General features: G+C 44.2%; 1 protein-coding gene and 1 non-coding gene across 2 annotated transcripts in view; both read right to left on the reverse strand.

The window, feature by feature from the left end:
- Positions 1-13,163, reverse strand: part of NAV3 (neuron navigator 3) — a 1,127,960-nt gene that overhangs the window by 988,021 nt on the left and 126,776 nt on the right. The gene's annotated exons all lie outside the window — the stretch shown is intronic.
- On the reverse strand, positions 8,677-8,784 carry LOC134938812 (U6 spliceosomal RNA). The gene has a single exon (XR_010181275.1). It is a non-coding gene; the product is annotated as a U6 spliceosomal RNA (small nuclear RNA).

Genomic DNA, 13,163 nt, shown 5'->3' on the forward strand with positions numbered 1-13,163 from the left:
GGGTAACAATCGCATGCGCCTCCTGGATATCCAGCTCCCGATTATCAGCAATGAGAACCGTTGGAGAATAGAGAGCTGGCCCAGATCGGCTTGTCCCTTTATACCCTACACAAAATACAGTACAATGGTCCCTATATTCTTATTGTTCATTGGACACAGGAATTCGTCTTCGCATTATAACAAAAGGTCATAGGTTGATTCATACAGGTGGGCTGTGACTATTTCCAACTGCTCAGGTGGGTGGGAAACTAGGTTTCCCGCCGCATGGATAATAAAGTGCAAATATAGTAAAAGTCCATAAACTTCTTATGTCCATAACTATTCGCACGAGCGAGTTATCCGCTTCAAACCAACACCGGAATATTGCTAATTAAATACTCTTCCGATGGATACTAAACACCACTGTATAACCCTTGTCTGACCCTTCGTATCAAACAAAGAGGGATCTCTTTGTCCATGAACATGCTACATTAACTAAACTTTCAAATTCTATCAAAGAGACCATGATCTACAAAATACATTATATGGTTAAAATATGTAACGATTGAGTCGCACGCTAGATGCATACAAACTCTACCGTAAATGCGCATACCGTGCGCCTGCGGGTGCACGCAACAGCGAGTATGCGCACGCACGGGAGAGCACATGCACGCGCAGCGAGGACACGCATGAGGTGCAAATATGGCAGTGTGCATAGTGATATTTTTCTGACTTTGACAATCCACTCACTGGTCATCGCACAACTTGATTACTGCAATGTTCTCCTCACTGGCCTCGCTTGCTCCCCTCCAATCTGTCCTGAACTCCGCAGCTAGGCTTATCTTCCTCTCCCGCCGCACCACATCTGCCACTCCCCTTCGACAAAATCTACACTGGCTCCCATTCCCCTACAGAATCCTCTTCAAACTCCTCACCCTCACATACAAGGCCATCTCTAATTCCACTGCTCCCTACATCTCCAACCTCCTTTTCCCTTCATACTCCCTCCCGCCCCCTACAGTCGACCAATGACCGTCGCCTCTCCACCGCCCTGGTCACTGCTTCCCATGCACGAGTTCAGGATTTTGCCCGTGCTGCACCCCTTCAGTGGAACGCACTCCCCCGCTCCATTAGACTCTCCCCGACCTTGCAAAGCTTCAAACGGGCACTAAAAACCCACCTATTCATCAAAGCATACCCTCCTGATGCATCACCCAGTGCTGAAGAAGCAGCTCCACCCCCCTGCCTCATGCTGTGAACATCTCAGCTTTGCTTGCATACTGCCATCAGGCTACCTCCCACTTGCCTGCACCTCTTGTCATCTGTCTGTCGCCCCTCCCCACTAGATTGTTAGCTCTTCAGAGCAGGGCCCTCTTTCCTCTTGTTATCTAAGCCCTCGTCTCGACACATTTCACTCGCAGCTGTCTCCTACTCAACGACCATCTTTATCCTGCTAGTAAAGGCTCATCTCTATCTATGGCCATCAGCCTCTAGTAGTACGATGAGCACTCCATCAATACTTACATCTTAGCTGTATTATGTCTTGAGAACGTGTGGTGCTCTATTTTACCTGTACTCTATTTCTGTTATTTATTTACTGTAATGCTATGTTTGTCTCCCTGTACTGTCCTTTGTACGGCGCTGCGAAACACATGTGGCACCTTATAAATAAAATGTAATAATAATAATAATAATAATAATAATGGGACATAGTGTGGGAACATGTTGGCAAGTATTTAATGTGATCTGCATTAGATGTGACATATGCCAGTAACAAAACTTCATCTGACATATTTATTTCATACTTGCCTACTGTCCCGGAATAGCCGGGAAGTTCCCGAAAATCGGGTAGCACCTCGGAAGAGAAGGCAAATCTCCCGGAGATGTCAAATGCCAAAAAAATCTGCTTGCACATCTCGTGATTCCCTGTTCGTAGACCAGAAGGGGGTGGGACTGATGCGATCCGTGCTTAATTGTGTCATCATAGCCCCGCCCTCCGCTTTACATAACGTTAATCAGGGCATTGCAAAGCGGAGGGTGGAGCCAATTCCACGCCCCGTGCTGAATTGACCTAGCTGCCTCCTTCCAGAGGAGGCTGCCAGAAAGTGCTGGGTATGTATTTACTTTTATGTACTTTTGTAATTGTGATTTGTATGTACTTCTGACTTTTAGAAGTGCCTCACGTGCTGTGTAGATCTTTTGATTGCTTAGTTTTGTGACCTAGTGCCAGCATTTGTGACAATACTTCTGTTTAAACAATATTTTGCTACAGCCTATATTTGTATCATCAGCCCTGTGTAAATTGTCTGAGAAATGTATGCAAACAATTAATATCTCTATTTGTGGAGACAAGTCAAAAACCAAGTGCTAAGCTGGCACTGATAGCATGCTTTATTGATTTATCCATACTATCCTTGTGTTACTGAAAATATTTGTAGTCTCTGGATATTTCTTGCTACAATTAGCCCATCTTAAAAGTCATCAAATGGTTTTATTATTACTTCAGTCCTGTATTAAACTAAACCCAAATACAAGCGGTAAATAACAATTCAGACATAGAAGTATGGCGAGAGAGGTCACAGCCTTAATTTACTTCCCAAATTAGAATTGAATCATGAAGGGTGGCAGAAATCAGCCACAGCCAGATAAGATATGTAATAAAAATGGTCAGTACAGACCCCAGTACAAACAGGATTGGTTACCACTTCCCCACAAAACACTGACCCGTCTCCGAGATAGAGACAAGGTCCTCAACTGAGGTAGAGACGAAACCTGACAGTCTCAAAGGGGAAGTGCCACTATTGCATTAGAAGAGGCTGCTGAGTTATACTGATTTTGATCGAACTGCATCTCCCCTGTTGGACAGAAATACAATAAAATACATTACAATGAAAAAAAAAGAAAGATATACAAAACAGGTCAGGTGGGTGGGTGTGAATCACAAAACTGGAAAGAGGAAAATGGATCCTCTGCCAGTTTATTTAAATGAACCTACACCCTTACACTAAAATCCCATTGGCTAACCAAGACTGACCTCAACAAATTATTGATTACATAAAAAAGCCAGGTGCTAACCAGTAGCGGTTCTTTACCTGTTAGGTCGGGTGGTCGGCATTGTGTCTGGCTGATTGCTTATGCAGACCTCTGTTACCTGCTCTCCTGGTTATTGATGGTTGATGTTACTGGGAGGAGGAGCTTAAGTCTTACAGCAACAGGAGGTGGAGCCTAAATCCAGAGGTTGGTTTTAAAACTGGTGCACAAATTAGGATGGCTTCTAGGGACTGCATTGGCTGCAGCCCCTATAAGCCAAAAAGGACTGCCGTAATAGCAGGAGGGTGGCTTCCCATGGGAAGTGCTCTCTCAGCTATCTCAAGAATATATCATACTATCAGTGCTGCTTTCCAGAAGAAAGAAGCAACAAGTGCATGAAACCCCTGGCAACGAGCATGACACCCAGTGCATGAAACCCTTGGCAACGAGCATGACACCCTGAGCATGAAAACCCCTGGCACCGTGCATGGAACCAAGAGCATGAAACCCCTGGCAACGAGTATGACACCCAGTGCATGAAACCCCTGGCAACGAGCATGACACCCTGAGCATTAAAACCCCTGGCACCGTGCATGGAACCAAGAGCATAAAATCCCTGGCAACGAGCAGGTAATTTAAAAGTAATTAGAAGCCTTACTGTAGGACTTAATGTGTAATGGGCATTGCGGTGTGTGGCATAATGTATCACGAACATTGCGGTGTGTGTCATAATGTGTCACAGGCATTACGGTGTGTGGCATACTATATCACGGGCATTGTGGTATGTGGTATAATGTCTCAGGCATTGCAGTGTGGCATAATGTATAACGGGCATTACGGTGTGTGGCATAGGGTATAACGGGTATTACGGTATGTGTCACAGGCATTACGGTGTGTGGTATACTATATCAGGGGCGTTGTGGTATGTGGTATAATGTCTCAGGGTCACTGCAGTGTGTGGCATAATGTATCACGGACATTGCGGTGTGTGTCATAAAGTGTCAGGCATTACGGTGTGTGGTATACAATATCACAGGCATTGTGGTATGTGGTATAATGTCTCAGGGTCATTGCGGTGTGGGTCATAATGTGTCACAGGCATTGTATGTGCTATAATGTATCAGGGGCATTGCAGTGTGTAGCATAATGTATAACGGGCATTGCGATTCCTGTCATAATGTGTCACAGGCATTACGGTGTGTGTGGCATAATGTGTCGGGGGCATTATGGTGTGTGCATATTGTGTCATGTGCATTATTGTGTGTGGCATAATGTCTAAGGGCCATTACAGTATGTGGCATAATGTATACTGGGCATTACTATAAGGAGGAAAAATGACAAATAATGTAAGGGGCATGAATCAGGATTATTTTTCTTTCCTGTGGTGGCCAACGTCTGGGCGTGGAAAACTGTGGTATAAGGTAGTCTATTCCTGCAATACCACGCCCCTTTATGCAAAACCACGCCCATTTCAACAAAGCCACACCCCTTTTTTGCAACGCGCGCATCTTCGGTTCATCCCTTTACTAGTGACAATTATGGGGGATGGGGGGGGGCGCCGGATAATTTTTTGGCTTGGGGGGGGGGGGATTTCTAGTTACGCCACTGGTTTATTGTATTAGTATGCTGCTACAAGTTGAAATTAAAATTGTGTGTGAGCACTTGGAAAGTTCTAGGGAGCAGAATCTTAAACTTTTATGGTCACTTAAGTGTCCCCTGAAAGAACTTGAGCTTAACATGGCTGCTGTAGGAACTGGTGTATATTCAAAATTACTACACTGTAGAGACTGGTGTGTACAAAGGGGTACTATACTCTGTAGGGACTGATATGTGCTTGACGAAAGCGTTTCATACAGTATAATGTATTAAGTGTATTGAACAATATTTAAAATACAGTCTTTTGACTACAGAGACCTACTGGTCTTGACACAGAGCTCAAAACAGCTCGAAACACATTGGCCTCAAACAGACTCTGCCTTACTGTTCACCTTGATCCTGTATGCCAATTGGTGACTCACAGCCATCGGAACATGCAGACAATTTTGGTGAGTGAGAGGATCTGGAGCTCATCAACTCTTATTTTAACGCTCAAAACAAGCTGTTAACGTTAAATATTTTCCATGTACTTCCAGATGAGCGTGGCATTACGTGTATGTAAGCCTTTTAATCCTGGTCCTGGAGCCTAGTGCTACATCCATACTAATCCTTTGTGTTTTACTCTTATTTTGGTCTATAGTTGTCCTGGTCTGCTGCCCTAAATCTTGGTGTACCATTTATTATTATTATTTTCTAGGAACGACACTCCTCTACCGGACCCTGGTGACTATTGCTGATGGCCTGTATTACTGCCATGGCAGCCCACCTGGCATTATCTCGTTTTGGGAGCCTTATTCTATATTTTTGCTCCTCTTCCCTGCCCTGTGTGTTCTGGGACTCTTTCCCCTTGTGTGTGACCGCATTTAGTGCCCTCCTACTCCGATCTGAGTGTTTGAAAAACGTGGTGCTCCTGTGGATGTCGTTATTATTATCATCCGCTGTTTGACTAAGATTCCTTATACAGTAGGTCTCTAAAAACTGTAAAACTTACATTTTGGAATTAAATATTAACTGTATCTAGCTGATATGCCCAGTTAATAATAATAATAATAATAATAATTTTATTTATATAGCGCTCTTTCTCCAATAGGGCTCAAGGCACTTAACAAATACATAGCATAATATAGTACAGAAAATAATGAAGTACATTTTCATAAAATACAGAGAGCATGAAGATACTAAAGGGACATTATGGAAATGCTTGAGTAAACAGGAAAGTCTTGAGTCTACTTTTGAAGGATTCTATAGTTGGGGCCTCTCGCACTGTGCGGGGAAGTGAGTTCCATAGAGTCGGAGCCGCATGACTAAACGCTCGACCCCCAGATGAGTTACGGGAGATTCTAGGTACTGCTAAAAGTCCTTCATCTACAGATCGCAGTAATCGAGTGGGGCAGTATGGGATCAGAAGCTGCTTCGGGTACCTTGGGTCCTGGTCATGTAATGCTTTGAAACTCAGTAAGCCAATCTTGTAGATGATTCGCCATCATACAGGCAGCCAGTGAAGGGAGTAGAGGATGGGTGTTATGTGGCTAGAACGGGGCTGGTTGGTTAGCAGCCTGGCAGCTGTGTTTTGCACCAACTGTAAGCAGTGCAATTATTTTGCTGGGAGACCAAGGTAGAGGGCATTACAGTAGTCTAATTGAGGTGATACAAATGCATGGATGACTTTTGGCAGATCATCTGAGGGAATTAAGTGCTTGATTCTGGCTATGTTCCTCAGGTGAAAGAATGAGGACTTGATTGTGGCTGATATCTGATGTTTAAGTGTCAAGCCCCCATCCAGGACAACACCAAGAATCCACACACGATCAGTGGTTTGTAATTCTGAATCCCTGAGTGTAAGTCCAGTTGGTTGGCTATGCTGCAGTCTTGTCCTTTGATGTGGTGGTCCTATCATAAGGACCTCTGTTTTATCCGGGTTCAGTCACAGCCAACTGGTGCTCATCCACTCCTGGAGTTCAGCTAGACAGCCATTTAGGTTTGCTATTAGGTTAGTACAGTTGTGTATCATCTGCATAGCAGTGGTAGACCAGGCCATGGCGCCTGATTATTGCTCCCAATAACAATGCCAGTATTTTTCTCCAAATATACGGACCTTGGGGATTATTCAGGTTGCATCGGGACCGCAGTGACCCCATTTCAGGCAGCAATCTGCATGTGCAGGTCCCGATCTGCACGTGTGCTAGCAGCCAATGCGATCTGATTACATTGGCTGCGAACGTCTCTGCCTGATTGACCGGAAGAGGAGTTCGCAGGGCAGCGACAGAATGTTGCGGGGGCGGCACCATCAAAACAGGGGCGGGTTGGCGGCGTTTTCAGGATGGCTGAGTGACATCATATGTAGTTGCTCCGATCAAGAAAATGGCAGCGGACCACCTGCATATGCAGCCTAGCTGCGGCAGCAGGGGGTCTTCCACAGTTACTGCGACCGCAATTTAATTGTGGTCGCAGCCGCTGGGCAGGCCACTCAGCATGCTGGGCGGCCTTGCCCTGCGATAGAACAGATTGCAGATTCTGCTTTTTAGCATGATCTGTAATCCTTACTGAATAACCCTTCAAGACCTTTAATTTCGTATATGATATGCCCTGCTCAGACAGCATTATAGAAATATGTCACTGATAAAAGTCAACCTTCTGCTATTAATATAAAGATACTTTACTTTTTTTCTTATCATTTTCTTATAATTATTTTGTTATTAAGCAACTCAGAGTGAACAACAAAGACCAAGACAAATAACATTCTCAATTACATGGTTGATGTACAGAAAAAAATATCAGGACCACCCAAATATAAATAAAATTGTGATCATTCTAATGCTGGCCATACACATGTGAGATATCGGTACAATCATGCGATTTCGATAACTCGCAGTGACAAATCGCATGGATCGCACGCCAATCGCATGTGTCCCCCGACGCGATGCGCGGGCATGCTGGTCAAATCTCGCATTTCAAGATATTATATGCTGCACATAATATTTATCACATCGCATGTGCGATCGCATCTGGTATTTAAACACATGCGGTTTATCTCACTACGATGTGCTATCTGTGCTGTTTGGAACTCATTTCCTGGACACTGTCATCCTGGAAGAAGGAGAACGCACGCTGCTCAGCTCTGCTCTCTGACAAAGGTATGCAGGCTACCCCACTGCCCACCAATGCAATATAATGCTGGTCCACTGCCCACCAATGCAATATAATGCTGGTCCACTGCCCACCAATGCAATATTATGCTGGCCCACTGCCCACCAATGCAATATTATGCTGGCCCACTGCCCACCAATGCAATATTATGCAGGCCCACTGCCCACCAATGCAATATTATGCTGGCCCACTGCCCACCAATGCAATATTATGCAGGCCCACTGCCCACCAATGCAATATTATGCAGGCCCACTGCCCACCAATGCAATATTATGCAGGCCCACTGCCCACCAATGCAATATTATGCTGGCCCACTGCCCACCAATGCAATATAATGCTGGTCCACTGCCCACCAATGCAATATAATGCTGGTCCACTGCCCACCAATGCAATATTATGCTGGCCCACTGCCCACCAATGCAATATAATGCTGGCCCACTGCCCGCCAATGCAATATTATGCTGGCCCACTGCCCACCAATGCAATATTATGCAGGCCCACTGCCCACCAATGCAATATTATGCAGGCCCACAGCCCACTAATGCAATATTATGCTGGCCCACTGCCCACCAATGTTCACCCGATTTCAGGTCGCAAGGGGCATGCGATTTATTGCATGAATGTATGCACATCAAATGCCCAAAAAAAGCACTTCAGATGCAATTTATCGCACTGGGAGCTTCAAGGTAAATCGCAGCACGATATCGCATTGCATACAATCACACATACGTATGGGCACCATAAGATATAATACAGAGAGGAAAGAAAACTTCATCACATACAATGGTGTGGCAGACCATAGGGGGGAAAAAATCTAGAAAACAGTAAAAAAAAGGAGAAAAGAAGAGGGGGAGATGATGGAGATCAAATGGGGTGGGTCCTTAGGATGGCAGTATGAGCAAGTCAGTATGCATAATGGGCTTTAAAAATATGGAATGCTTCCCGAATTTGCATGTCATCTTTGTGCAGGGGCCAATGATAATCTTCTCTGCAACGTTCCAATTTTAGTATATGTGCTGCTGAAGAGAGCAAACAGCTTACCTTTTTTTTCTTATGAGCTCATTATGGAAGACGCACTGTTAAGCTACAGAGGAGTTTTCACACAGTGCATCACAAGTGTTTGGAGATAAAATAGATTTTTTATCATGCAGCTGCTCTACCAGTGTAACTAATCAGGTACACCCAAACATAAAACAACCAAGCTCCTAGAATCGCATTTAAAAGCACTTGTTATGCACCTCATACATCAGAGAGACACAGGATTCATGGACTCCGCGCACTGTGCTGGATTCTAATAATCCCTAATGTCAATCTAAATGCCAGTGCTTATTGTAAGAATAACCAGCTTTACTACACTTCTACAAATCCTAATTAGAAGGTCTGTCAGAAATATATCATGTTATACTAGATGAATATTATACCTGCAATGGATATGCATGCTCACTTGGCCTTCATTCTTTGTTCCAGTGAAATATAAATTCATATTATGCAGACAGAATGTGAATACATTTCAAAGCTTCTGAAAAGTAACCTTTTTATCCAGTGGTAAAGCAAAGAAGAGATCTGGTGCCACGTAACCTAAGCTCCTGCCATCAATTAGCATACTCCAAAGGCTCAATTCATATAGTAAATACATGTAATATAACTAATATCCCATACCCTCCAACATTTTACACACAAAAATCGGTACAAATTAGAAAAAGGGGCGTGGTCACGTCCCTTTTCCTATACTTTCAATGGAAGTTTGGAGAGCCAAAAATAGGTACAGACCATAAAAAAAAGGTACTGTACCTATTAAAAAGGTACAGTTGGAGGGTATGATATCCCATTGTTATGACACAGAATAATTACTTATGTTAAATAAATAAAAAAAAGTCCTATATAGCATGCTAGGATTTTTATATTTTCCCCTTATCCACAATCTGGAGTCAGCACATGTGAGGGAGCAGCATTCTGGCAGGTCAGAAGTGACAGCCCCTATCACTGTGCTTTTTTGTTTACAGACTATATTTAGGTTGACCATACTCCTTTAATCCGGGCCAGTTATGATTTATACAGATTTTGTGATTGGCTAAATTCAAGGCTGCATTTTACCTGGTATTATTAATCAGCCATAGAACCTGTGCAAATCATAGGTGTCCCTGATTAAAGGAATTTTATAGCAAGTCTAACTATGCTCACAAATGTAACGATTTTGCAGGGCCAGATTAACAATGGGGCGGATGGAACTACAGCTCTAAGCCTCCCCATAAAAATAGATCATAGTTGCCTAGTTTACAAAGTCTCCTCTCCAAGAGAAGCCCATTTCAGGGGGCTGGGCGGTTACATCACTAGGCCCAACCCCAAAATGCAGCGATTAGCAAGTCTACGGAGTGGGCGGGGCTAAATTACACAAATCTGCATCATTTAGATCTGCCCCCTACATACAGTGCCAATATTCCCTCTATAAACCCCTCATCTTGTCTGTTTCACTAGGAAGTGAGTGGGATGTGGGAGAGTGGCCACTCTACAATGGGTGCTGGGGGACTACCCAAAAAATCATCTAACAAGTATGAAATAGATAAATCATAATGACAGCTGCTCCTCTGGTCACTTGTGAGCCATAACTCATAAGCTAGAAAACTATTTCTATTTTGATCACAAAATGATGCAATCTTATTACTTTTACCTACTTAAGGAGACGTTGGGGGCTGATCATGTAGGGGGTGTACACACACACACACACACACACACACACACACACACACACACACACACACACACACACACACACACACAGAGCCGGTCTTAGGCATAGGCAAACTAGGCAAATGCCTAGGGCATTTGGTATGCTTAGGGGCATCAGCAGCTTCTGCTGATTAAAATGATATGCGGCATACCTATAATCTGTGTGTGACTGCGGCTGTATCTGCATACGAAATGCTACGTTGCAGTGTATTCCTGGAAATCCCTGTAATGTAGCATTTCGTATGCAGATACAGCCGCAGTCGCACACAGAATATAGGCATGCTGCATATCATTTTAATCAGCAGAAGCTGCTTGTGCATCCTAGCCACATAGCAATGCAAATAATATGATGCATTTTCATAAACAAAAGGCACCCGACGTTAGCAGAGCTGCCAGCTGACTCATGCCAGGTATCTCCTGCAGAACTAGCGGCTGTGCTAGGGGGCACCAACCAAAATCTTGCCTAGGGCATCATATTGGTTAGGGCCGGCTCTGCACACACATGGCACTGCTACACCCACACAGCACTGGCCACATCTCTTTCCCTTCTCATAATAGACCCATGTGCCCTTAATCCAGCCCTGCAACTTTGCTGTACTTGGGGTACATGCACAGTGGCGGTTTTGCTCAATCCTTTCTATATTTGGATGCAGGAGGAAAAAGCTAATTGATCAATTGTCCAGGGAGAAGAGACCACTGAGTACAAACTGATTTAAAAACAAAAAAAACAGACCATAAATATAGACAGAAGACAGTAGAACTCGCTCAATTTTTGTTTATCTAGAATCCCAACATTTTGTTTAAACCATTGAATCCAATGTAGTAGTATAAATAGAGCCCAAAGGTTTCAGTTTTGGAGCTGGTCTCATTGTGTGCAATAATTGGACATTACTTACAGTGCTACTCTATAAACAAAAATGGTGCTGATGCTTTCTCAGCTGCTTCCAAGGTTAATGATTATAAAACAAGGTAACAAATAATCTGGTTATAAAGTGTGTATCCTCAGCTTGTACTGATTTTTTCTCCGGGGACAACCCCCAGCGCACATCCTCTCCATGGCAGTTATGAACATTACGGGATGGTGTAAAGGTTAGCATTACTGTCTCACAGCACTGAGATTGTGAGTTTGTTTCCCACCATGGCCCTAACTGTTTGGAGTTTATATGTTCTCCCCGTGCTTGCGTGGATTTCCTCTGGATACTCCGGTTTCCTCACGCAATCCAAAAATATATTGGTAGGTTATTTGGATCCCAACAAAATTAACTCTAACATGAATGTGTGTGTACATGTGGTAGTGAATATACTGTAGATTGTAAGCTCCACTGGGGCAGGGACTGATGTGAATGGCCAAATATTCTCTGTAAAGCGCAACGGAATATGATATATAAATAACTGGTAATAATAACAACAACAAAAATAAGAATTTACTTACCGATAATTCTATTTCTCGTAGTCCGTAGTGGATGCTGGGAACTCCGTAAGGACCATGGGGATAAGCGGCTCCGCAGGAGACTGGGCACAAAAGAAAAGCTTTAGGACTACCTGGTGTGCACTGGCTCCTCCCCCTATGACCCTCCTCCAAGCCTCAGTTAGGATACTGTGCCCGGACGAGCGTACACAATAAGGAAGGATTTATGAATCCCGGGTAAGACTCATACCAGCCACACCAATCACACCGTACAACTTGTGATCTGAACCCAGTTAACAGCATGATAACAGAGGAGCCTCTGGATAGATGGCTCACAACAACAATTACCCGATTAGTTAACAATAACTATGTACAAGTATTGCAGATAATCCGCACTTGGGATGGGCGCCCAGCATCCACTACGGACTACGAGAAATAGAATTATCGGTAAGTAAATTCTTATTTTCTCTGACGTCCTAGTGGATGCTGGGAACTCCGTAAGGACCATGGGGATTATACCAAAGCTCCCAAACGGGCGGGAGAGTGCGGATGACTCTGCAGCACCGAATGAGAGAACTCCAGGTCCTCCTCAGCCAGGGTATCAAATTTGTAGAATTTAGCAAACGTGTTTGCCCCTGACCAAGTAGCTGCTCGGCAAAGTTGTAAAGCCGAGACCCCTCGGGCAGCCGCCCAAGATGAGCCCACCTTCCTTGTGGAATGGGCTTTTACAGATTTTGGCTGTGGCAGGCCTGCCACAGAATGTGCAAGCTGAATTGTACTACAAATCCAACGAGCAATAGTCTGCTTAGAAGCAGGAGCACCCAGCTTGTTGGGTGCATACAGGATAAACAGCGAATCAGATTTTCTGACTCCAGCCGTCCTGGAAACATATATTTTCAGGGCCCTGACTACGTCCAGCAACTTGGAGTCCTCCAAGTCCCTAGTAGCCGCAGGTACCACAATAGGCTGGTTCAGGTGAAACGCTGAAACCACCTTAGGGAGAAATTGAGGACGAGTCCTCAATTCTGCCCTGTCCGTAAGAAAAATCAGCTAAGGGCTTTTATAGGATAAAGCCGCCAATTCTGACACACGCCTAGCCGAAGCCAGGGCTAACAGCATTACCACTTTCCATGTGAGATATTTTAAGTCCACAGTGGTGAGTGGTTCAAACCAATGTGATTTTAGGAACCCCAAAACTACATTGAGATCACAAGGTGCCACTGGAGGCACAGAAGGAGGCTGTATATGAAGCACCCCCTTGACAAACGTCTGAACT

This window comes from Pseudophryne corroboree, chromosome 6, assembly GCF_028390025.1.
Source record: "Pseudophryne corroboree isolate aPseCor3 chromosome 6, aPseCor3.hap2, whole genome shotgun sequence".
In the NCBI taxonomy this organism is placed as follows: Eukaryota; Metazoa; Chordata; class Amphibia; order Anura; family Myobatrachidae; genus Pseudophryne; species Pseudophryne corroboree.